The 25,593-nt window shown below is 37.0% G+C and overlaps 1 protein-coding gene across 1 annotated transcript in view; it reads left to right on the forward strand.

Annotated features, from left to right (window-relative positions):
- AUH (AU RNA binding methylglutaconyl-CoA hydratase) overlaps positions 1-25,593 on the forward strand; it is a 111,451-nt gene that overhangs the window by 16,808 nt on the left and 69,050 nt on the right. The gene's annotated exons all lie outside the window — the stretch shown is intronic.

The following is a 25,593-nucleotide window of genomic DNA, read 5'->3' on the forward strand; positions in this document are numbered from 1 at the left end:
ATCTTCAGCAGGAAAGACTAAATCTGTAACTACTTGTTCTTTTTTCTATCCCTTACTTGAGGGGTGGGATTTTTTTTCTTAAGGCTTGTGTATGGCTTCTGTTTACATTTCTCACTCTTCCTACCTTGTGTGCTCTTAAGACTTGTGTATGAAATATTGTGTGTCCTTTTCCAGTTTGGAAGTTTTCTAATGACAACTTCACTGTAGTTACTCCTTTAGGAGCAATTTATAAAAATGTTGTATTTCTGTCTGAGAAGGGATTCCATTGTTTCACTGAATACAGACAGTTTGAATTGAAAGTACTTTCAGTCAATGTGTACTTGTCTCCGGTGTCAAAGATTTCTAAGGGTCTAATGAAAGTAAAGACAACTTAATTCATAGCTAATATTACCGTAGCATAAAGCTTTTTTTTTTTTTAAAAAAAGCTTCTGGCAATTGGATATATTCAGTTTTAATGCTAGTTGTGGATATTTCTATGCCATTTTTCTTCCTTTTTTGGTCTTGAATGAGCTGTGGACCATAGCTTACTGTGATTTGTGTATACAAATAAAAAAAATCTAAGATCAGGCCATTAGTGAAAGATAAATTGTGAGCTCCAGCTAGAGAGTCATCTTTTTAGCAGTATTTTTCCTTGATTGATGCAATTTTGAGACTTGCTTTTTCAATATGGTGAAACAACATCTGACCATTCCTTCTCTTCTGTGGCTTGTGACATCTGATAAATAATGGAACTGTAAAAGTTTATTTATTCCAATGATACAAGCATTCTCCTTTTTCCTTCGTCAATAGGATTGAAGCCATCTTGAACTTGAGATCCATGCTATTACTTAAAATTGACTAAAATGATCCAAATCTGTCTGAGTTGGTTCTCTGGTTGTGTGGTGAGCTTTGCCAAACCGAATCAACATTTTGTAGGGTTACCTAATTTGATTGATCAAGTTAGTGCTTTACTGGTATAATATTTACCAAACGCTGGACTCTGGAATATAGTTATGTGGAAACACAGCACCTGCTTCAGTCACTGGAAATGTGAGATTATTTTATGTGATGGATATCTGTCTTCAGAACTCATTTTGAGCAACAGAAGGCTATACTGTATTTGGTATCATTCAGCTGGCTTATGTGTTCTGGGAAGTATACAAGCAGGATTAAAGTGTATCTTTGGCTATTGGAGTCCATGGTGTTTTACCTGCTGATTAAAAAATATATTTAAAAAAAATTTCTGTTTTAGTATTTTAACAAATTACCTTGGGCTTTTAGTCCCTTACAGCAAATGCACACAATTAATGTGTGTATTTTATGGAAATATTTTTTCCAGTGGAAGCCACCTAAAATCCTTAAAATATTAAGATCTAGGTAAAAGATATATTACTGAGGTAGTGGTATTTGGTTAGTTCTTTTTCCAGAGGAGGGTAACAAGAAAGGCAGTGATTTTCCTAAAGCTATGAAAAATTATAAAAGCATGGGAAAAAATGATCAAATTGAATGCCTAAAATTGTTAAAATGAAATATTTGGTACAAAGTAATTTGTTATGTCTGGAGAAGTAGTTACAAATAAATGTACTGATGATAAGTTTATTTGTTTGGACTCTGTCTATGGCAATCAGAATCATGCTTGGGATATCCTCTAGGTAGCTGTACAGAAAACCTAGGGAGACAAATGTCTGAAGGAAACAGTTGGCTGTTTTTGGGTTGCCTTCCTACATCTTGTTTATATTATGTTGAGTAAAAATTTTGGAGGTGTAGCTTGCTTTTTATAATAGTAAATTGAGGATTTGAGTCTAACTTTAGAGCTAAGACTTTTATAACCAAATGACTGAAAGTCATTTAATGAATGAAAATAAGTAAAACCATATAGCTTACAAATAGGTATATCAGGTAACATCCTGAACAGCTGGAGAACTAAAAAAATTTCTAGAGATGCTTGAAATTGATGCAATGCTCTAGATCTTTTGGATTGTTACTAAATAATAAAGAAGTTTCCAGAGTAGAAATTTGTAGTGACTTGGTGTCCAAACTTGACACAGGCAGTAACGGTGAATATCTGGGATACGCAACTTCAGCATATCCCAGAATTTAAATAAAAGTGACGTCTTGATGATTATGAAGCAATGAAAGGTGCTTCACTGGAGTACCTTGCCTCACTATCTAGAACAGAGAAACAAACATACAGATCTTGCTTATAATGCTATAATGACTTTTTTATTTACCCTCCTTTTTTATCCGGTATCATTGAAGCATGTAATTAGAAGACTATTGGCATACATGACACCATGTAAAAAATTCCTGTAATTGCTTATATGTTGGAGATGTGTAGATGAACTTGACCATCTTAAAGAAGGACTTAACTGGAAACCTGCATAACTATCACGAACCCGCTCCTGATGTTTGTGTGTGGATCAAAGAGAGGACTGTGGACTTCAGTGCTGCTGAAGTCCTTGGTTTGATAGGGTAGATGAGTGGACAGGATACTGTATCTGAACAGTTTTGTTTCCATGAAAGTGAGTAAAGTCTTCTTGAGATTCTCCTGTCCTGAAGAATTCTTAGTATGGTATAATTTGTCATCTTTAAGCTATAGTCGGTGTCCTGCAGGTGTATTAAATATTGTTGATTTGATATCTAAACCTACAGGACTAACTGTGTAGCCATTGTTGGTATCTTTAAGATCTTTGAAGTCACAGGGCAGTTCAGAGGAGTCCTCTGATATCCTTGTATATATCAACCTTCAGATTTCTGTATCTCTCTGTAGCTATTTTGAAGTATATGAGTTTTTCCTCTGTGGTTGATGTGTGCACTAACAAGTGCATTAATTGGTAGTGGTCTTATCTTTAAAACTTGTACTGGGCATGTCTGTTTTAGAGTTCACTTCCCAGCAGTCCATATGGTGCTGTGTTGTATAGATTGGTGACCAGAACAGTGTTGAAAAGATGCCACTGTTTTATAGTTGTCACTGAATAGTTGTTGCCCAACATCAAGGTCCCCTGTGCTTCTCACTGTGCCAGTCAGTCAGCTGAGGGTAAGCAGGAGGCTGGGGCGGGGCGCAGCTGGCACAGATGATGTGAATTGAGCAGAGGGATAGTCCGTAACATAGGAGATCATACTCAGCAGTAAAATTGAGTAGTTGTTTTTACAAAGTAGACCTTGTTCAGGACTGCAGAGACATTGGTCTGCTGGTGGCCAATGGCTGCTTTTGCATAATTTGTTTATTTCTTTTTTCTCCTTGTGCTTATTAAACTGCCTTTATCTCAACCTGCAAGGTGGGTGCTCCTCTCCCTCCCCACTGCTTTTGTGGCTCTTTTCATTTCCCCATTCTGCTGTGTAATGGGAAAACAACTGAATGGGGGCTTACCTGCTATCCAGAGTCAAGCAGTACAAAATTATGGATTTGTGTAACATGAAAAATGAAATCTGGAGTCCTTAGCTGGATTCGTTCCAAAAATGTCATGTATGGTTATGAATACCAACATTGCTATCATGCTACTGTACTCATTTTAGTTTTGCTAGAGGGATGCTTGAAGTCACTTTAAGCCTGTTCTGACAGGTGTTACAGCCCAAGAGGGTTATTCTTTTTCCCCATTCTATTTTCAGAATACAGTGGTGAATTCTTAATTAAGAACTTAGTATTTAGGGAGGTGCTCTTTAGCTATTTTTAATCCAAAAGTACCATTAGCACTCTTCTGGTAGAAACTCGGGTTTTGGAAAAAGATTATTTCTGTATTTCTTGCCCTTCATGGTTAGCAGTTAGAGAAATTCTAAGAAATGATTTATGGGTATTGTTATTCATACTGCTTTACATACTGCATTTTTTTTCTTGGAGGCTGAAATTGTAGCACCTTAGAATATTAGACACTGGATTATGAATTTGAGATATATTCCTGAATCACAAAATATTGTTTGACTGTCTTTCTTTGTAGACTTTCATCAGCAATGTGATTTTGCTAAAGCCCTTCATTTCAAATCTTGCAACAGAGAAAAAGTTGTCTATGTTTAAGATACAAAGCATTTAATTTTTCACTTTTTTTCCTTTTTATCAGATCTCTAGAGAGCTGGGTTAATATCATAACTGGCATTAAGACAGTCCAGGAACTTAATATTTTCAAATTACTTGCACTTTCTGTAATAAATACATTTTTAGATTTCCAAGACAACTTTGTATGTTTTGAAATAGTTTTATAAAATTGCCTGGAAAACACAGAGGACTGTATTAGGTAGAATTCTGTCTTTTTGTAGTAGCATGTTGTTCATGGTTTGACGATGATTGTAACGGGTTAGTAGGGCTGTTGAATGATTGGCTGAGTCCAGTAAGATCCCTAGAGATATTTAAAAGATGTGTAGATATGATACTTAGGGACATGGGCAAGGTAAGTGATTGGATTCGATGATCTTGGAGGTCTTTTTCAGCCTAAACAATGGTCTGATTTCATGATACAATAGCCATTTTTACATGATTATGGTGGAGGCTAGCTACTTTAGTTAATGTAATTTTCACTGTTCAAATCTTAGTTAAAAAGAGAGCAATGACATGCTCATGGACCAGTTTTTTTCAGATCTTAAACTCACTCATCTGTAATCCATATATAATGGTTTAAAACTTTGTGGTTTTAAAGGGACTAAAACCATGTGAAGGTTATTTTAACTGGAAGTTACAGATTATTAATTAGCCCTGATCATACTAAATTGATAAGACAGATTTGGTGAGGTTCTGGTAAATGCATTTGTTCTTACACAGGAACTTAGCTGCTCTTTATTTCCATTATGTACTTCTGAGTATTTGACTTTCCACTGCAGTGTCTAAGGTCCAAATCTCTTCCATAGATATTAAATCCAATCAAGTAGTCACTTCCATCTGAAATGCTCATTTCTCATCTGTGGGTATTTGTCATGTTGATTTGTGAGGAAAGGATGCTAGTTTTCTTCACAGTTTTCTGAGGCAGATTGTCACAGTGCATTGTATGAGTGAAGTAACGCCTTTTTTTCTGGAGTACTAAGTGCCTGTGGCACCTGATTTCTTCACTGGTGAGGGAACTGAGCCTGCTTAGCCGTTTATATCCTTGGCAGAGAAAACCTGCTGGCAAAAATAATCTGATCTCATGTGCTTGGTGGTAGTGTGCTGGAAATAGAACACATGTGCGCAACACATGGCAAAAATAGTTATTACATGATAAAGAATTCTTTTCCATTTTCTTTTGAAAAGAGTGAATAAAAGTGGTATGTAGCAGAAGTACTTAGACATATCTGAATCTATAACATTTTCATCTTAAGGCAGTTTGCGACAGTCAGTTTCACATCTGCTTTTATAAATGACATAGAATTGGACACAATGCAGCTATATATGTGTCTGTTAATTGCCACAAATATGAAGAAAAACTTCCAATAATTAAATTTTTTTACTCTCTTGTCTTGGCCTGCAACTGACACTTGTTTATTTTAAGAATACCTTTGTTATATATTTACTGCAGTAAAAGTTTTTTTTTTGTAACATCTTAATTGAATGTGTAGCTCTTGAAAGCTGAAGGAGAAAAAAGCAACTGGATTTACATAAATGGAAAATGGAGTTGCTTATATATATATATGCATGTGTGACATCACCATTATAATATGTTCATGGAGTGATGCAAGAAAATGTAGAGACCTGTCCATACTAAAAATTGTTTGAATTTTGTATGTAGATTTTTTTTTAATGTACAATCTGTGGACATTTGTTTTGAACATTTAGAAATTTAATAAACATTAAAAATTTATTCTTAAAAGTAGTACAGGTAGTATGAAAATGAAGAAATTCTGAAATTCCTATTTTGATTTTCTCCTTCTAAAATTTTTACTTTTTTTCCTAGTTAAGCACTGATTCCATGTGTGTGATTAATTAATAGTAATACATGGATGCTTCTCTTTATACAGATCAGACAACTCTTTTGATGTCTTGCACCAGATTTATAAGACAAGTAAGAGAAATGCTGTGACTTCTAGTCAGATCCTGCCTGTTGTGACAAAATGCAGTTCCCCCAAATACATTTAATGATAAAAAGCTGCATTGATACTGAAGTTGGCTAAGAATGGACTTCTAACACAATTTGAGATATTAGAAAGCAGGCATTCTTTATTGCAGGTCTGGACACATTCGGAAGATTTTTCCTCCAATTGAATGTGTGTCATGAAACTTTACAACAGGGTATTTATTCCGTCGTGATCATACATATTCATTACGGCATACTTCCTAGGTAATACATAAACATCACTTTTCCTAGAACTAATTTGCATGCATCTGCCTCCTACTGGAAGTCCTTTTATGATCTTAGAGGCTCGTCCATAGGGGTCTCTGGTCCTCGTAGTCACTGGGTGTCCCCAGTGTTGTAAGGACTTTGCCTTGAACTTCTCTTAGGTCATGCGCAGTTGTTTCTTGTTACATAATTTTGCCACAAAAACCACCTCTGTTCCTCATTATCTGTTTATCCGCTGGGTTTCAGCTACCAGTTTAGCATCCTGTATGTCTGCTTTTATATTCTTTTATCTAATTTCCTAGTTAGAATTTTGATCTTTATTTTGCAACTTCCAGGAACTGAAAATTTCTATTCTCTGTTGTCTGTCAGCAGATAGATAATTAGTAGTCTAGAATTTCCCTCAGCATCTTCCAATCTAATGTACATAGTTCATATTAATAGTGAAGCATCAGGGTTTTGTAGGATATAAGAAAATTAGATCTAAAATAGTGGGGTTTTTTATATTTTAAGATTTCTTTATGGGGTTCTTGTCACCAGCTGGAACTTACTGAATGCATAGGGGTGGACATAGTTTTTAAGTGATTGAGCTCTGGGTGCAAATATCACGCATCTGTATAATTTCTTAAATCCCTTCAGATAGCAGGTTATACTCTCATGTTGGATCTCCTTTTCTTTTCCTTTCTTTCTCTAAAGTAATTTGCTCACAAGTCTATTGGATGGTCTTTCATAAATAGAAGAGATCAGATATCTCTGAAGTTCTTTAAAATAACAAATCCTTAGAAAATAGAATTCAGTTTGCAGTGCTGAAAATATATTCAGTGGATGGGAAATTTTGCTATTTGCAATCTCTTTGATTTATTTTTCTGAGTCAGTTTAAAGCCTTTGGGGACACTGGGAGTAAGGGGAAGTACTGATTATGAACTGCTTAACTTGGTGTACTGACAAATAGAATTGCAGCTGCTGTTTTCATGTCTGAGTTTTGTGCGAACAAAGGATAATTAAGCGATGTTCCTGTTCATGGCTCAAATAGTTACTTGTCCTTAGTTTCATGCAGAAGAATGCGTTTTACCATGTAGAATGGGAAGACTTTGTCCTTAAGTGCTGCCCCAGTATTGATTTGACCCAGAGATGTTTCTGTAGGAATTCCAGCTATTTTAATGTTTTTTGGGTTTTTTTTTTTAAAGTCCAATATTTTAGTTTTCTGAATAGACCTAGAGTGGCAAAACTGAGCTCTTTATCTTTAACCGAGAAGATGCTTCTTCTCCCATTTGGGTTTTCCCACAAAAATCCGTGTTCTTCTTACCTAGTTTAACTTGAAAAGATTTCTAGTCAAACTCAGTTTTCGCCTCATGCAGTCTAAGGCCTTTACTTCAAGTCTTCAAATTTGTTTGCAGTCTGATGTATGCAGAGAACAGTTACTTGGTAACTTGGGGACAACAGTTTGGAGACAACAGAATGTGATTATTGTTGCAGATATTCTTTAGAAGGTGTCTGCATTTTCATAAACTGTATGTATTATTTGCCAGCTTCTTTAAATGTTCCACTGAAAGTATTACTTGCTGCATAGCACAGAATTCATTGTCATTGAATCATGACCTGTGGGAAGTTTATAGCTAATATACCATCGTGACTAATACAGATCATTGCGGGGAAAAAAAAAAGAAGAGATACAGAGTCAAGCCTGAGAAATCAAGGGAAGGAATGAAAAGTAGTGAAAAAGAAGAAAAAGAAATTAACTCATGTCTTTGTCTGCATTCAAGTGATCTGGCAGTTCAAACCACGGTTTTTATCAGGAAAAATTCCTTCTTTCTTAAACAGTATTTATGCTAGAATACTGACTTCAGAACTTCTTTAGAAGAAATTCTTTCTCTTCCACACAGCACACTTCCTCCTTTTCTGTTTACAGCTCATAAAACTGGGTGTGCTGTCGGTAAACTATTTTTGTAAGTATGGCTAATCAAAAAAAGATAAACCTATCAGTATCGATTCCTTTTAATGTTAAAACCCCATATCTGCCATGCTCAGATGTACAGATGTATATGCAAAATATTTGAGTCAGTCATCTGTGATAGTGCGATGAAATGTCTTTTTGTTGATTACTGAATTTACTAGAAATCAAAGTTGAAAAGGAGCAAACAGGTTGCTGAGAATTTTCGGTGTGTTCGTAGATTTGTTTTTGAGTTGAAAGGCTCAGTAGTATTTACTAAGAATATTTGGTCTGAATATTCATTTAAGGTCTAAAAAGAAAGATGAAGAGTCTCACCATTTGCAAGTTTTGGAATTGTTTTCTTGTGAATCAGAAGATAGAAAACTGTGTGTCAGTTGTTATTATAGGGATTAGATGTTAGCAAATGTTACTGCAAAGCTGTTGCAATTTATACAAAGGAGATGTGCTACTACATTAACGCTATTTTTTTCAGCGGTAGTGTTGTCAGAATAGCCATATATAATTATTCTATTAAGTAAATTAGTTCAAATTTTTTGTTTAGGAAAAAAGCTTTGGTGCTGATCTCTTCAGAGGATTTTGTTTTAGAAGATGTAGTATTAATAAAAATCATGAGTAGTAATTGCATCATTAGTTTGGAGGTTAATACTAGAGTAAAAATACAGCTGTTGTGGTTGTGTAGCTTGAACTTTGCTGTTCTGTTTAAGAATTCAGTTATGTTTCAGGTAGAAGTTCACCTAGTAAAGACTGAATTTGAAAATGAAAAGTTTTTTGGGGAAGTTAAAGTTGATTTTTCATACAACCACAATGACTAAAGAAGTACTCAGTACTTCTGTAATGCTTGTTGTGGGAATAACGTAGAAATACAAATCTTACAGGAAAAAGCTTTACATTTTTTTTTAAGAAAAAGCTCTGTGTTGAATAATGATTGCCACATGCATTGTTTTTTATTAAATGCTGATATTTATCTTTACTATGAGGTGAGTTGTAAACTCATGATCTTGTCCTGTAGCTGGGATATTTTATAAGATATTACTGTAAGCTTGGAGCACACAAACTTGTCATGATTTGGTTCTTTTAAAGGTCCATGGTTGGGGGTCCTAGCAACTTAACAGCTGATGTTCGCTGCTGCTACCACCATTTTCTCTTTGTGGATCTTCTCCATTGATTCTGTATCCATATGAGAGTCAAAAATTATGCAGCCTTTGTGCTGGTCTTCTGGTAGTCCTGATTTGTTAGCCTGACAGAAATCAGTAGAACTGAGACATAATACAGAATCAAAAAGAATGTCTTAATTTACTATTTGAAAACATGTAACTGTCCTATAATTGTACTTTTCCACCAGGACTGGTGTTGTGGTTTAACCCCAGCTGTGAGCTAAGCACACACAACTGCTTGCTCATGTCCTCACCAGTGGAATTAAAGAGTGATTTGGAAGGGTAAAAGCTAGAAAACCTATGGATTGAAATAAAGACAGTTTAAGTGGGAAATCAAAAGAAACATAAGAAAACTAAAACAAGGCATTCATTCACCACTTCCCATGGACAGGCAGGCGTTCAGCCTTCGACGGAAGAACAGGACCACATCAAATGTGACAGTAACTTGGAAAGAAAAATGGCATCACTGCAAATGTTCTTCCTTTCCTCCTTCTTTCACCACATCGTATATCCTGAGCATTATGTCATATGGTCTGGAATATCGCCTTGGTCAGTTGTAGTCACCTGTCCTGTCTGTATCCCATCCCAATTCCTGATGCACCCTCAGTCTCCTCACCAGCATAGCAGTAAGAAAAGGCCTTGGGTCTGTGTAAGTCCTACTCAGCAATAACAAGAAAATCTCTATATTATCAACTCTGTGCTCAGCACAAATCTGAAACACAGCCCCATTCCAGCTGAAAAGAAAAAAAAATTAACTCTACCCCAGCCAAAACCAGCACAAGTGGTCTGTTTCATGTTTCATGGAGGAAACTTTAGGAAGTCCTGTTGTAAAAGGAGCTGTAAGTGAATAGGGACTGGGGAGTGACTGGATGTTGGAAGTTTCACAAAGAAAGCTAGTGGTTGTTTGGGAAAAAATTGACTTTATTTTTAAGAGATGAGGTTTGTATCTTTATAATGATTCTTTTTTTTCCCCTGCTTCTGCAAGTGAAGATGAGTTCAGGAAACACGTGTGAGGTGTAAACTGTGTTTTTAATTTTTGCAGCTGAAGAGGTTAGCAGAAGGAATATTGCTGTGTGTCTAAATGTAGAGCTGGACACAGGATGGAAAAAGAGCCATCTGACTTTAATCTATGGCTGGTCTGAATTTTCATAGGCTGATCTGAATTTTCATAGTTGGAAGAAGATTGTCAACCCTTTAAACATGAAGTTAGTTGTTTATATTAAGGACTCCTGGATTTTAGGTGGAAACCTGTGTGAAATAGCACCTGGGCCTTTCAGAAAATCTCAAAATTCAAAAGCTAAAGGGAAAAAAAAATTAGGCAACCCCTCCCCCTCTATCCCTGAAGTTGTACCTTTGAAATATCCTATTTAGGAGAACTGATATAGCAGATAGTGCTTTAAATATGCTGATCTGCGTGTAAATTATTGCAAGATATATAAGATAACTTACATAGTAGGAGCTATAGTGCTGCCATTTTACCACAGGGAATGTTTAGGACTGGCATCTTGCCACTGGCTTAAGTATATAGGAATTGCAGACATTTTGTTTGTTTTTCACAGTTGAACGGTTCTCAGGAATGTTTCTGTGACACAGAGGGCATATGTGCAAAGCCTGCAGATATCAAGTCATGCTAATAAATTATGATAGCCAATCTTACATGGAAGAATATCAATATCCATTTTGGCTTAAAAATCGTATATCTGCATTGAGATAACTTCAGGAATACACATGAAAAAAATTGGCTTTATTAATTGAAATTACTTTCTTATGTAGGAAATATATATGGCAGCCTTCATGCCAAACTGTTTTTCCATCCACTAAGATACTGCAGTGAGCATCTTTCCCATTTTGTTTTGAAATTTAGAATACAGCTTGCTTTTTATTATCATTATATGTAAACGCATTTTCCTTTGTACTCATTTCAAGTGGTGTTTGCAAAGATTTGTGTCTGTACAAGTGTGCAACAGGATTGGTGGTAGCTGTTAAGTAATGCAAATGGCTACAACTGAAAGTGGATGGTTACTCTTTAAGTTATGAAAGATGCTTTAATTATATATTGTGAACTAATTTCTTAGAAAAAGTGATATTTAATGGGAAGTTATGAAAAATATGTTATAATCTCCATAGTGTGTGTGTGTAACAGTACCAAAGGCTGATAGATAACCCAGTTAGATAGGCATAGGGCCAAGGTCTATGTTTTCTGCCAGTGACTGTTTGTTTATAGCTCTTTGGCACTTCAGAGCCTGATCTTAGTATATTAATTCACTGTTAAAGCTGAATTTCATGTTAGCACTATGGTTTTACTTTTTTGGGTCCTTATGTGTGGCATACTCAAATATCTTCCTAATACCCATGAACATGTGTGCCCTGACTTATATTAGTTTCAAATAATTTTGGATCTTTGCAAGTTGCTGACTTTCTAAGAATTTTGTGCATGTGAAAAATTTAGTTCCACATATGTAACTTTTGAAGTTCTCCATTCCATATTATATGAGATTTTAAGCACTTGCTTAATATTTTGTGGTATATTATTGATTTTTTTTACCTTTGTATGTTTTGTTTCCTACCTTTGTTGAAATCATTATGTGGTTTTTATTTTGGATGGGACAGAGTTAATTTTCTTCCTAGTAGCTGTTGCAGTGCTGTGGTTTGGATTCAGTATGAGAATAATGTTGACAACCCACTGATGTTTTGGTTGTTGCTAAGTAGTGCTTACCCTAAGCCAAAGGCTTTGCAGGTGCACAAGAAGCTGAGAGGGATCACAGGCAGGACAGCTGACCCAAACTGGCCAAAGGGATATTTCCTACCATGGGATATCATGCCCAGTTTATAAACTGGGGGCTGTTGGCTGAGAGCTGCTGATTGCTGTTGGGAGACAGGCGGGGCGAGTGGTGAGCCATTGTACATCATGTGGCTTTTCTCCTTGGCCTTCATTTTTCTCTCTCTTTTTAGTTATATCTGTTGTTATTGTTGTTATCATTATAAACACAATTATTCTTATTTTATTCTCATTATTTAATTGTCCTTATCTCAACTCTTCCTGATTCTCATTCCCATCCCACTGGCAAGGGAGGTGGAGTGAGTGAGTGAGTGGCTGTGTGGTATACTTAGGTGCTAACTTGAGTTAAACCACAATGGAAATGCACTAAAATGTAGAGATCCAAGTCATGTTTGCTACATAGAAGTGGTGTTCATGTCTGTTTAACTTCAAATTAAGAAATAAATATAAAGCAAAAATTAAGTATGAAAACATGTGAGAGTTTGAAGAAACTTAGAATAAATGTTATGAGATTCTTTCCTCATTGCAAAGTTTCAAGGTACTCTGCAGCATGGGCAAACTTAATGTGAATCTTATTTTTTTATCAATCCTTAAGGAATTAGAAAACAAACCAAAAACAAACAAAAAGTTGTGCAAAGACAGGTCTTAACAACAATACATTATTCTTTTACAGATTGTTTTATGAGGAAATGATCTTTCGATACAAATTTTACCTGTTACATGCACATTTGATTTCAAATCTAAATATAAAATCTCAGAGCATAGAAAATGTAGAGTAAGTTTTACTACTTTGTAAGATCTTCCTTTTCAGTAGTACTCCTAAAAGAAGCTGATCATCAGAAGCAAGTTGCTAGCAGTTCTTTGTTTAATAGATATTTTGCTATATTTTTTAACTTTTCGTCCTTAACTTTCAGATCTGTCTCTGAAATGATGTTTCATTTCATAATGTTCTCATTATGATTTAGGAGTATTGGTAGAGTCAGTTTGAATCTAAAATCTTGAAAATATTTAGAAATACAATATAGAATATTTGGTACACTCTAAGTTTATTTTGTGTATTCTTTACCTTTTAAACATTTAGACTTGAATATTCATTTTTAATGGGAAAAAAATCCTGTCTTTTAATCTCTTGAATATCCTTTTTGTATTTTTGGAGAAGTTGTTTATCCCTTGGGACAGACTTCCAAAGCGCTCAGTTGTCCAGAAATATGTTTAGGATGGAAGAATTTCAGCTGCTGGTTCAAAGAGTAACCAAAAAAACTCCTGTAGATATGTTACTAACACGTGGCAAGAGTAACAAAAAGAATTTCTGTAGGTATATTAGTAACAAACATAAGGTTAAAGAAAACGTAGGTCTGCTTAATTATGGACAGCACAGTAAAGGTAGAAGTAATTCCATTTTCTCTTTGCCTTGGTCTGCATGGGAAAGTTCAGGTCCCAAGCTTCTATGCCAAGAAGAAGCAGCAATGAAGTTAACAGCAAAACGCTGTTTGAGTAGGACTGAGTTAAGATCCAGCTGTAGCAGTCGGACACATTCACATGAACAGGATTTGGTAGGATGCATCTGAGTTTGTCCACCATCTATCTTATTTGAGAGGTCATTGAAGGCTTAAGTGACTGAAAAGTGAAATATTATACCCATCTACAGACATGAAAATTTGGGAAAATACAGAGCTGTCAGTCTCACTACATTTTTGGGGGAAGTTGTAGAACAAGTGTTTATGGAAGTTTTTTCCAAGAATTTGAAAAACAAGAAAGAAAATGGTGGGGAAAACCCGGCTCAGATTTACCAAGGGTGAATTGTGCTTTACCAACATGTTGCTTTCTGTGATGAAACCACTTATTCTGTGGATGAAAGAAGAGTTACAGATGCTCTGTACCTTGACTTTAAAAAGGCACTTGACATGTTTGTCCCTTCTGTTCCTATAGACAAGTCGGTAAGGTACAATTTAGATATATGGACTGTGAAAGGTGTCTCATCTCTAGAGATCAAAGGGCAATGTGATGTTAGTGGCTCAAAGTCAAACTGTTAGTGGTCCTTGGAGTGGAGTTCCTTGAAAATTGATGCTGGGTCTCATAGTGCTATTTGTAAATACTTTAATGATAGTACTGAACCATCCCTGAGTTTGTAGATGACTTCAGAGTGGAAGGAGAGGAGATGTCTGGGAAGGAAGAGGAACCATGCGTTCTGAGAAACCTTAAGAGGCCAAAAAATTGGACCAACAAGAATTGCATGAATTTTAACAAAAATAAATAGGAACTGCATCTGGAAAGAAATAGGCTTAAGTAGCAGAACAGGCTGGAAACGTACTGGCAGAGTTATAGCTCTGCTGCAAAGCACTCGTGGGTTCTAGGGGACAGCAAACCTAATATGAGCTAGTAGTATAATATGGCATAAAGAAGGCAAACAGTGTCATGGACTGCATCAGGAAATCCAGTCATCAGTGGATCAAGGCATGTGCTTATTCTACTCAGCAATTCATAGGCTAGCATAACATGATTAGAGGCTTGGAGGTTGCTGAGAGGGGAGAGATAACTGTCTTCCTGTGCCAGCTAGATTCAGAGAAAAATACTGTATTTACAATACAGTGACAGAAAATGCAGTGAGCAAGGTTGCTCTAGGGGAATACCATGCAAATAAAAAAGAAAAAAAAATCTACGTAAGAAGATTAATTAAGAGTTAATCATATGAATAGCTTTCCCAGAAAAATGGTGGAATCTCCCTTGCCAAGAGTATTAAAGACTTAGAAGGACCCCGGACAACCTAGTCTAGGGCTGTGCATTTGGTAGAAGTTTGGGCCAGGTCACTTCTAGAGATTTTATGGGAGAAGATAAAAATAATTCTCCAGGTAAGACTTGTTTATTATTCTGTGAAATAGGTGATTTTTTTTTGTTATTTTGTGGAATGTGTTCCAGAGTGTCAGCAGTTATGACACATTCTGCCTGTCCTGAACTCATTTGTGTTCAGGGTTACAGTCTGTAATAGCTCTAATAGTTTAAGGTTAATGGTCTGAGTATCCTGAGTTTGGCTGAGCTGGAGGTACAGTGGAATTATTACTGGTATGCATGCATATATTGTCAGCAAAGCATAAAATGTTTTACTTTTACGTGGGCAAAAAATTTCAGTAGTAACTGACATTGTTTTGTCTGTGATTTGTCAAGCATGTAGCTTTACATGTAGAAAAATGTTAGTTGAAAGCAAAGTAAAATTCATTAATCTATATGGCAACATTATTATGATCAATTTTAAATTATGTATTTATGTGTTTTTAAAAGGATTTTAAGGATTTAAATTGGAAGTATATATCAACAGAATAATAGTCGTAACTTACTGCTGTGTTAACAAAGTTCAACTTGTGTTGGACTTGACACTATATTTAAATAAGTATATTTGTCTCATTGTGGTGGCTAGCAGCTGGCCTGGAGGCCTCACAGTTATAGATAACCTTAATTATATAACTTGACCAGTCTAGGCCGTTAGGAGGCAGTTTAGGCTGATGGGGATGCAGACAGCTATTGGCCAGTAAGCCAAGTGGCAACTAAATTCAGCCAATCAGGGATAACTTGTGTGGGCTTTTGAAAAATATATAAAGGGAACTGCACTCAATCAAAGTTGTCACCTGAACCTCGAGTGTTGTGTCATGTGTCCATCTCTACTGCACCAAGTGGTGATCCTGACATGATCAATAACAGCCAGGCTGTGGGGATGGCGGTGGAGAGGGAAGGAGGGCAGCCAGGGAGAGCTGCCAGCAGCGGCAAAGGTCCAGACCGTGTAAACAGAAAAAGCCGCTGGGGACATGGGGACACAAGTTTCTACTGAAGAAAATGCTATTGTACAGGTATGGACCCTCTTTTTATGTGGATGGGGGATAAGGTATGTATATGAACAGGCTCTACTAGCCTTGCTGTCGTGCGCCATGGAGTGGACACAACTGATAAAGACTTTTTAATGGCCTGTTGGCTGGTGCTGGACACCTTAAAACAGATGAGAGCCACAGCGGAGGTGCTGCGGGCACTGCCTGCCAGAATATCCAGTGGGGATGGAGGGTGGGGTGGAATGGTGGCAAGAGTGAATGCCATCTTGGGTGTGCAGGCAGAGAGGAAGGGCCAGAAGCCGAGGGGGAAGCTACTGTTATCCAAGCTCCATCTGCCTATGGCTCTGCTTTGTGTGCCGCTGAAGCTCTCCCACCAGTGCTGCTATCAGCAATGTCTGCATTGGGCACGGGTTCGCCCATGCTGTGACTGCCCGACTACTGCCATTGGCATCAAGCGTGCAGGCACAGTGCCCAAGCTCACCTGTGATGTGGCCGCTGGAGCCACATGAGCCTTGTTTTACACCCCACGTCACTGTCAATCTGCTTGGCACGCCCCTGCCTGCGGCAGATTGGGCACCCAGCCGCCGCTTGGTACACCCACCTGCAGCTTTGGCTTGCAGGTGGGACCTGGAAATGAAGTGATGCTAAGTGCTGAAAGTGCTGACGTGGAGCTACATGTGCCCAAACCCTGAAGTGCCAGCGGGAGGTTGCTGGCACCCAGAACTGTGGAACACCACATTCTGCCGTGTCCACAGTCAGGGCTCGGGAAGCCTAGAGAACACCGAGGCAGCCAGCACTGCTGTCAGTGCCCGAGGGGCTGGGGGACCCTGCCGGCTGCAGGCAGCCCCAGGGACCAACAGAGTGGAGCCGCATGCCACCAAGAGTCAGCCTGGAGTGGAGCCATGTGCCACCAAGAGCCACTCCTGAGCAGGCAATGAGTCAAATTGCTTAGCAAACACTGTCTACAGCTGGAGCCCAACACAGAGCTCTGAACCAACCATGGCTGTGCTGCGAGCCACCATCCTGGGAGGGCTTAAGCAGCCAGCCCCGCGCTGGGATGGGGGAGTGGGGCATAGCCAAGCTGTGGGAGCTGCAGGCGATGTCTTCCTGGGCTCTGCTGCCCGCAGTGGCCTGCTCGCCTGTGGTGGTGCAGGTGCCCGACGCGCAGGGTGAGCCTGGAGTTATTTGCCGATTTGGGACGCATTGAGGAAGGCTCATTTGGTGAGGTCTTCCAAAGAATTGATAATCGTATGTGGCAAGGCAAGTGATTACCATAAAAATTCATAGCCAGGAAGTTTCCAGCATTAGAAACACACAGCAACAACCAACAGCTTGCTTAGCTAAATTTTGAAATGCCTGCCATTACGGAATTTAAGGACCATGTCTGTGAGTCGTTAAATACTATTGACATTTGCCAAATCTTCTTTGATATTGGTATAAAGTTTGAATTAACAAAAACTACCTAGATTTGATTATGACCTACAAAACTCTAATGAAAATCTACTTTAATAAATGTGCAATTATCTTGCAGCATTTAACTATGCACGGGAATAACTTTTGAAGATTCTGATGTTTCATTCTACTAAGTAGTTTCAATATTTACCCACTTAGAAATAAGCTAAAGGTTTTTAAGGGTGCCTTTTTGGAACTGTTGTGAGAACACGTCAGCTACAGATTCCAGAGACGGATGTTGTTAAGTATACTGATAATGCATTTGCAAAATTTAGTAATATCTGACAAAATTGAAATTAAAATTTATCACCTTGTCTCTTAAGTGTGTATTCTTATTAAGCTTTAAGCTCAATGCCTGCCACACACAGGGATCCAGCCATAGCATATTATTTAATATTAATTGTAGGCATTCCTTTGATTATTCATAAGTTATTTATGTTAGGAAACTTTTTCAGTAGATATTAATAGAGGTTTGTTTTTAAGATATGTTAGGGAAAACCTCCCAGCCAAGGTCTTGGCTCTGGCTGGCAGGGGAAGTATGTCATCAAACCCAGGAGTTTCTGTCCTAAAAATGAAATGAAATAATTTTGAATTGTAAATTTGGTCTTATAAAAACTTTTTCAAGGTAGGCTTGGAGACGTTTCCCAGGAGGGGCTTTCTAAGTCCTTGCTAGGAAAAGGGGCTCCTCAGCTATGGCAGACCCTGGGTGATGATAAGGATTTAGGCAGTTGTAGATATTTTTGTTCAGTGGTGCTTATTATTTTGCTGAAGGTTAGTTTTACGGTTCATAATGGGATAGGTGCCTATTGTCCTGAACACCCTTCTGAATTTCATAGGTTGAATTATGTTGTTATTATTATTTATTATTAATAACATAATTATCAACAATATTATAATAATTATATTATAATTATTAGTAATATTAAATTAATAAGGCTGAGAACAAAAGTGGATACTTATAACCTGAAAGCATTTAAGTGGCACTATATACAAATATGTATTATTATTGACTAGTGCTCACCAGGTCAAGGCCTGCATGGGCATTGACACCTTCTAAATGACTCTATTAAAAAACCTATTGTACTCCAGCCTGGGAACCAGCATTCGTCCTGGATGTAAGTCTAAGACTTCTTAAAGGATTGGCAAAAGATACCATAATCCAGTGAATTTTTTTATCAGTGAGGCTGACGGCTGACTATCAAAATTTTACCCGAAAGTCACATGTATTAATCTTGGTAGCCCAAACTATTTATTGTAAGCTGCTGTCATTAACTCAGCTGGACCAGACTGTGCAGCTGAACATGCATGAAACAGCTGCCTTGACACTGTTACCTGCGAGGAGAATCTCCTTACCTATAATGCTAAAGCTGAACTGAATTTTTACAGTAATTGCCTTAATTGTCAAAGAACTAAAACATCAGTGGAGTTCTGATATGTGAACTATTTTCTCCTTGATTGCAATGGACAGCATTAACTATTTCTTGTCTTTGGTAGACTGTCCGTCAAATCCCTGCCATCAGCCTCAGCAAGTTCAGATCAGTAAGAAAATGTCAGATACATTAATTAGCAAAGTTTGCAGTGGGCAGCTCCTCAAACTCAGTTAGAGGAGGTTCACTGAAAACCATTAAATTATAATAATGCTGGTTAAATTTGAACAGGGACTAATGGTCTGCATGTGTCAGATGTGCAATTGCAGAGCATCTATTAAATGCATCTGCAAAAGGTAATTGAGAAAGTAACAAAATTGTCACTGAATTTAAATTCATTTCAGTATTGGCCCTAATGTTCTTAACATATAGCTCCCTTTTTTTTTTTTTTTTGTGGGAGCTACAAATTTTATTGGAAAAAATATGCCAGTAAATTAATGTGTCTTACCACTAAAGAGAGGGTCTTTTACCTGAACTTAATTCAGTCCAACCAGATTTATGTACCACAAATGAGTGCTAGACAGCTGAACAATGTCACAATGCATGTTTAAAAGAAACCAGGCTTTACTAAACAGCAGCTGTGGAATTGTTTATATAAAAAATGGAGTAGGATGAGAACATGTAGTGATTTCTTGTATGAGCTGCTGGAAAGAATACAAGAAAATGTAATTACAGTAGTAGCTAAAAAGAAGACATTGTTGAGCATGCCCATGGCAGTTCAAAATGCATGTTTAAAAAACAAAAAAGGGGATGTGTGGGGATGGTATATACTCCCATGAAAGCCTTGGATGTTCTTAAAATTCTCAGTCACGGCCTAACAAACTGACTGTTGTAAGGTGCAGGATGTTGTCAGCAATTGTGGAAAAGTTTGCCTATTGCTTCACTTGAACCTGAAAAGTCAAACTGTTTAAGGACAAGACTAAGTAGAAGGATATATAACCTTGATACAACAATTTGCCTTTGACTTCCTATGACTTCAAGAATCGGACATTTAAAAGACAGGACTCTGTAGAAGGATACGTATTTTATGGTGTTAACAAGGCAGCAGTGCATTACCCCTAACAGTTTTTTGAATATTTTCTCTGACAGTTGTTTGAATTGACTTGTTTGTAGCTTTCTTAAGTGTGTGCAATTAGGCCATAGATGTAAATAGCCTGGGGCATACTACACTGCGAAGCTGTGCTTGATGGCTCCCAAACATGCTTGTAAAATCTTGGAAGGTATCTGGCATAAACCAGTGGCTGGTAAGGTTAGACTTGTTGTGTTGGGTAAAGATCTTCATTCGACTTAGGCTTATCATTTGTGTCATCATCATTATTCTGTACACTGTGCCACATTTGTCATCCAGTCTGCAAGGGCCCTGTAGATGCTGCCTTTGTATTTAAAAACAAAAAGGAGGAACTGTGGTGGCTAGCAGCTGGCCTGGAGGCCTCACAGTTACAGATAACCCTAATTATATAACTTGACCAGTCTAGGCTATTAGGGAGCCAGTTTAGACCATTGGGGATGCAGACAGCTATTGGCCAGTAAGCCAGGTGGCAGCTAAATTCAGCTGATCAGGGGCAACTGTGCGGGTTTACAAAAACTGTATAAAGGGAGCTCAGTAAAAGTTGGCTGTTGTTGTGTGAGCCTTGAGTGTTGTGTTGTGTGTCCGTCTCAACTCTGACATTTCATGAGGTACTGTAGTTTTAAAATTGGGAGCTAAGTTGTCCTAAATAGACTTCAGGGCTTAAAACCTTTATTTCTGAAGTTCTTTGAAATTTGGAGAAAAAGAAATGTGGATAATTCTTTCTGGCTTTGCATGTAAGTTGACTATAATGTTGTCCTCTTGAGCTTCCTCTTGAGGTGTTTTTAACCTCATAGAAATTTATTGGTGTTCTGCTAATGATTTCTTGGATTTCTTGGAATGGCTTCTCTGGAAGTTGAACACATCTGCTTTTAAATAAAGATATTTCCATGTACCTTAATGGGTTTGTTTTTTGTGGTTTAAAGTTAATCTATAATGTATGTCAAAGTTGACCCTTTGCCCTCAGTATTTTATTTAGTTCAGTATGTGTGGAGAAGGACGAATATTTATTCACAGTCTGCTTAAATACATTGTGTGGGAATAAGATGTGGGTTCATAGGAATTCACAGCATTTTAATTGGTGAGGTAGTGCATGCTTTGTACTTCTAGCTGAAAGCATTGTAAGTTTCCTTCATAAATTCCTTAACTTGTTTGAGTGGATTGTGATGCCTTTGTGTTTTGCTGTTTGCAGTGTTCTTAGCTCTTGCTGACAAGATACAGAATAATAGGTTATAGTATGCAAGACGGTATCTTCTGATACTCCCCAGTGTCACCTCCTTTTTAAATTTTGATGTATTGACAGAGCTAGTCGATCTGTCTTTACTAAGATCAAAGGGCAAACTCACAATAACACTGCTGCGCTAAGAATTTAATGCTTTATTCTACCGAAAATGCCTGTGTATGTGTCACTTCCTTTCCTCTTCTCAGACAAAAGACAATTCAAGCACCTTTAGACACTTGATAGAATAACTTCACTGTTTAATTTTGGTGTGCCAGCTTTCTAAAAGACCTACTTTAATACAAATTATTTATTGAATAAAGGTAAATTCTGTAAGTTTCACATATAAACCATTACATTTTATGCCATTTTCATTTAGATTTTGGGGTGTGTTTTGTAAGTTGCATAGAATAGTCTGTACAGGAAGATTTCTAGGCATTTGTATTTGGAAAGTGAGACTTATAGTTGGAATGTATTTTACAAACATAACATATAGCTTTTCAACAGTATATAAATTCTGATTAGTAACTTTGTAAAAATAACCATATAAGGCAGGATGCATGGGGTCAGTGTAATCACTGTAAAAGTTGGTTTCCTTTGGTGTGTTCTCTGAGTTAAAAGCCATCCTTGTCACACATATGTGTACGTGGAAAATTCTGGTGAATAACAACAATATCCCTATCTTGCTGGACTGCCATTGGCTTTCTCAAATAAACATTTTCTCTGGCATCATTGTGAGGTGGAAGTCAGGCACATGCTGCAATAATTCTCTCAACTGACAGTATATTACAGCCAACCATTGAATAGCCAAATATTTGAAACTATGCAAAAGAGAGTTACTATGACAGGGTTTTCATATTTAGGGAAAGTAAGGTAAAAAAGGCAAACAAACTAACCTTCCTATTTTCTTCCAATATAGGAGGAGGAAAGTGAGAAAGTGATGGATCAAATTCCAGCAGAGATTTTCTTTTGGATTGACCAACCTTAATACAAGTGTAGGTAGTATTTAAAACAGTATGCATCTTCCTTACACCAGTTTCAAGAATTGATCTGGAAAGACCAAATCACAGCTGACCACTAAAGAACTGCTGTTTGTACTGGTAGTTTTCAGTCATAGCTTTTCATTGGAGGTTATCAGGAAGGTCCAGTTTGCTGTGTAAATTTTGAAGTGGTACTTCTGTGAATTAAATTGATTCAAGTGTTTATTCACAAGTGGCAAGTACCTGAACGAATGCTAATATAGCTGTAGAAGGGAATGGTTGATGGTACTGTCAATGTAGCCTTTCGCTGTGGCACTTCTCTTTTGTCCTGCAATAGCAGCTTGTAATTTGAAAATGGCATTTCACAATCTTTAAAATGCAGTTCATAAAATGTTGGGAGCAGTGAGGTGAGAACTGGGGAGCATAACTCCTAAAATCGCAGCTTCTGTTATTGTTCTCAGTGGATGAAAATCAATTAGTGGGACAAAGCATCGAGATACCAGGAAGCTTAATATGGGGAAAACAATGATTCATGCTCCAGTACAAACCGGATGGATGTGGGGACATAATTACAGTGTACCATCAAACTGCAAGTTATATGCCTCCGCTCCCTGATAGCTTGGGTTTGCTCTTTTCCTTCTCGGGTAGGAGGTCTTAGAGGGTTCTGTGTTCAGTGTGGCAGGAAGGAATGGACCCACAGTAGAGTTGCTGGAGTCTGTTGGGAGTGGATGTGGGGGAGCGGATAGGTCATACTGTCCACAGCTTTCAGCTGTGGCCCTTAGAAAAATCACAGTTTTGTTGTGTCAGACTTTTTGTGGTTTGAAAACCTGAGCTACTTTGTTGCTCTCAGCAGCTAAGCAAAGACTATTTTCAGCTACTTTGAAGTAGAAAACCTGGGGTGAGAGAGGGTCTTTGGTTTTAGTAGCTAAGAGAGAAGAACTCTCTGGTTCAACTTGCGTTCTCCTTTATGGCTAGCTTCAGAAACAAAACACTTTCTACTGACTTAAAAACAGATTTTGAAGAAATATGTGAACAGTTCTTTGCTATGTGGGTCAGAATTCATCAATAATTCTTTGAGCAGTCAAATCTTATAGCAGGAACAAAAGTGTTAAGTTGGTGGCAGTTCCATCTCCTGTGACCCAGAGGATGCCAAGGCATATGTTCTTTTGGAGTGCAGTATCTATGACTAAAATTCTTCCCTCTGAAAAAGCTTCAGTTGCTATTACTATTCTTTGGAGAGCTAAAATAGAAAAAGGGCTACCAAAAGGGCACTTTCCATTTCCTTGACATTTGTGAGGGAGAAACATACAAAAAAAGGAAATGTTAGTTTACAAAAGTTGATTAAGGCACTAAGATCAGATATGTACTTGAAATTTCTTTACGGTAGTCCATATTGTTAATTTCAAATTAGCAGCTATATTTTAATCCATTCCTGAGCAAGTTTTTTGTTAAATATTTAATCAATTTTTGTAAATGTTTTTAGGGAAATGTATCTTCTAACTGGCAGAACAAGTCTAGAGTGTATTTTTTGTTTTAGAAGATTTGGTCTCTTTTGGTTGAGTCCATTTTTCTATGCATATATTCTAGTCTGAATAAATCAAACCCGAAAAATGGCTTTAATCCTATATTGACAGAAGACTTTCTTTGCAGTAATGCTAGATATTTTCTTTAATATGTTTTTCAAGGGAATGCCCAGTGAGCAGGAGTGCAGTGTATGGAAGTTTTGAGTCAGATTGCGCAGCCAAAGAGGTTTTTGTACATAAAGCATACAGTTTCTTACATAGGCAGTGATTTGAAGAAAGTTGAAGAAGCTAGATCCAGACTTTAACTGATATCAAGTAAATGATACTTCTTCATTTGCATCCTTGCTGATGTGACTTCTAAAGCAATTTACCACTTAGCTTCTTAAACACAACATTTCAAAAACTCCTTTTAGCTCCAGAACTCTATATGTAAATGGATTTGTGAAAGTTGCTTGCAGTTTTATTTGATTTGGATTTCTTTCCAGATTTGTGGGTGAAAATTTTGCTTTTTGGGTTCCTGGCAAGATTTCTGTATGCATTGATTGTGAATTACTAAGTTAGCAGGTGCAATTTTTCTGCAGTGCAGGCTTGACTGTAATAATTCCTGTTTTGTACTGTCTGGTTAACTGGCCTTTCCTACTGACTCAGTTGGGGTACATTCTAGAACATTGTTTGGAAGTTTTTGACAAAGTGCCTGGTACTGTAAATTAGGCTTAACATTACTTAGCAGGAAATATGCAAATGCAGCCAGGACTGATGCTCCATTGTTTTTATATTGACATATATAGAAGGAGAACAAAAGTCACAGTTAAATGAGAAGCTTTGCTATGGCAGAAGAAGAAGGAAGGATGTAGAGCTGCATTATTAGACATGGTACTTTAAAGTGACAACTGAATGTCCATCAGAAAATGTCAGACTGAGATACTGATTTTCGTAGAACTAGCCTAAGGTTTTTTAGCATTAAAACTAATGCTGCCAACAAAAGTGTGTCTAAGACTATGTTTGATGAAGAGGGTCAGGATGGCCTCTCATGAGTTGAGTCCAGAAAGTTAGAAGGTGAAATGAAACCTATGACTGCATAATTTAAAATTCTGAGCCCCAGTCTTCACTTAATCTGGGTTCAGTGCATTTTCCTAAATGAATAGTATTCTCAGGGTAGAGAAACATAAACCTTTTTTTTTAATTGTCTTTTTTTAGCCTTTTCAGGCATGCACAGAGGCCGGCTGAATAGGTTATTTTTTACCAAATGGAACTAATGCACACTAAGTTGCCTTGTGTCTGTTTCACTTTTTTAGAGAATAAATGTGTCTATGCAGGTTTTGCCTTTTTAATAAATTGTTCATCTATAAGAAAGATAGACTTTTATATTTAGCTATTATTATTACTGTTACTGTTAGTTTTCTTTTTTTTTACACACTCACGAGAGAAAATGTCAGCTTTTTCTATAAGTGGGATTTTAAAAACACATTTGTGTCCATATCTATGCTTATTGAACAAACTTGATTTTTATATACTCCTGAAAAAATAGATAAAAATTTTCAAGATGCAGCCTTTTTTTGACAAAAAAATGATGGTATGTAACTTATTCCAAAATAAATATAAGTAAATGAGTGGAAAGTGAACTGAAAAATTGGTCCACTATAGCATTTTTATTTAGATATTTAGTCTGTTAATGTAAAACCATGCAATTTATGTACTGCATAATCTACCAATAAGAGAATAACAAGAGTACAATATGAAAAACATGTATTTATCAGACGTTGAGACAGAGTTGGAAAAATAAATAGTATAACAGATGAACTATAAACATAAATGCTACTGTTCATAAACTATTTTAATAAAAGAAAAAGAAATGGCACTGGGAAGAATGTACATTCTGAAAATATTTTTATAATAATTTAATTTTTGTTTGTTTGATAAATTTTTTTGTTTGTTTTGGGTTTTTTGGTTTTGTTTTTGTCTTTCCTTGATAAATAGTTCATATTTTCCTTGAAATCTGTGGAAAAATTATA

Source organism: Melospiza georgiana, chromosome Z, assembly GCF_028018845.1.
Source record: "Melospiza georgiana isolate bMelGeo1 chromosome Z, bMelGeo1.pri, whole genome shotgun sequence".
Classification (NCBI taxonomy): domain Eukaryota; kingdom Metazoa; phylum Chordata; class Aves; order Passeriformes; family Passerellidae; genus Melospiza; species Melospiza georgiana.